Below are 1868 nucleotides of genomic sequence, written 5' to 3' on the forward strand. Positions count from 1 at the left end.
AAGATTTTTTTTCTAATCAGATCAAGTCTCTAGCACATACTAGGTACGCATTTAATTAACAACTCTTGAATTTGGGTATTCTTAAGAATCACCTGAGAGTCCAGCTAAGTATGCAGATTCCCAGGCCTCGCACCCGGAACATTCTGTGCTAATGCCCCTGAGCCCAGACATGTGCATTGTCAACAACCACCTCCAGGTGATTCTGATGTACGTGAATCACTGGCCAGCCACACACTCAGAAACACTGCAGTGAAATGTCGCGGAAGCTGTGCCATCAGCAGGCAGAATCTGAGCATGATGAATACCTTATGCGACAAGAAGACTCATCTTAATTTTAATTATCTATCTATAATTAGCTCCACTCCAGGAAAAACAATGAAATCTGCCGTTTTTGAGGTATTCCACGGGCCCACTGGAAAACGCTGACTAATTCCTGTGGCACGCTCCTTACGCAACTCAACCAAGAACATGGACTTTGCGGTTCAAGGCCTTCCCCAGGGAAGGAAGACAACCAAAATAAGTCTTTGCAGCCAAAATAAGACCGACATACAAAGCGTCACATTTCCAGCAGACGACCTCCTTCCAACCTCCGGTGAAGAGCAGGCCCGACCTGGCTCTATAATTCTGTCCATCAGCTGACCTCCTGCCACGGGAAAGGTCAAGTGCTCAGAAGAGCAAAGGCAAACCTCTCTCGTCCCCTCCCCACCCCAATAACTTTGGCTCTGCCGATGGTCTCAGGAGGATCCAACACGGCTTATTTCCTACTTCCAGTCTCTTGGCTCCCAGCAACTCCTACCCCACAGTCCCTGTTACTGCCCATTATTGCAAAACTAGAATAGAAAATATTTTGCAGAAGCTGTGACTTGGAAAGAAAGAGCTGGGAAGGGAGAAGATGTTCCAGCCACATCTGAGAGTTAAGAAGGAAATTTAAGGACAGTGCAAATGATGAACTCCGGTGAGGGGAAGGGTGTGTTGGGAAGTGAGCTCTAATGGATTGGAGGTTTGGGGAGCAAAGGGCTGAAGACAAAGCTGTGCCGGGCTGCGCGATGAACAGCACTGGGCTCGTCCTGCCTGGCTCAGAGAGACTTGGCAGCAGTCAAGTTCATAAAGAAATGTGATCTAGATGAGAGTGATGGGCAGATCTTTTCCAAAAGGGCAAACCAAGGACAAAATGAATTGAAATGAGATGGAAGGACGGTCGTTGGAGTCACTTGAAATGCTGGGTAAAATACCCGTTCCCAGGCACCACCCTGAATCCCTCCCCAGGAATTTGAACTAGCGCTATTTGGGAACCACTGGCTCGGTGGCTTTCGGAGGTTCCTGGCCAATGGCCTTTCGGGGCAGGCATTTCTCCTGTAGATTTTTCTGAGTAGTTAATGCAGTTCACTAATCACATATGTAAAACCCTGAATCTTCACAGCCAGCACCATTTTAAGATCCCTGTGAGTCCTAAGACTCATAGTGAAAGGCACCCACAGATCATCATATGACTTTGACTTTTCCTTCATTTCTTGGAAATCATCTAGCTTACTCAAGAATTTTTGCAAAGTAAAACAATAAAATCTACAAATTGCATTCTAATGTAATGAAAGTCTCATAAATGCTAAATTTAATAACTAAGGGAGCGGCTCTATTGTTATATCTTTCAGACATTTAAAAGTTTATTAATTTTGACTTTGAAGGTTTATTTGTGTAATTTTGATCTAATTATCCATCCCAGGCCTCCATCCCTTTTGAGGCCTCTCTACATCCCAGCACGGCACCGGAAGTGACTAATGGACCAAACGCAAACCTGCCAAAGACATTTCTGTGAGGGAATATTACTTTAGAAATGAGAGAAACCGTCAGGCACACAAACCGACTTCTCT

Source organism: Pteropus vampyrus, unplaced genomic scaffold (genome assembly GCF_000151845.1).
Source record: "Pteropus vampyrus isolate Shadow unplaced genomic scaffold, Pvam_2.0 Scaffold78, whole genome shotgun sequence".
NCBI classification, from domain to species: Eukaryota; Metazoa; Chordata; class Mammalia; order Chiroptera; family Pteropodidae; genus Pteropus; species Pteropus vampyrus.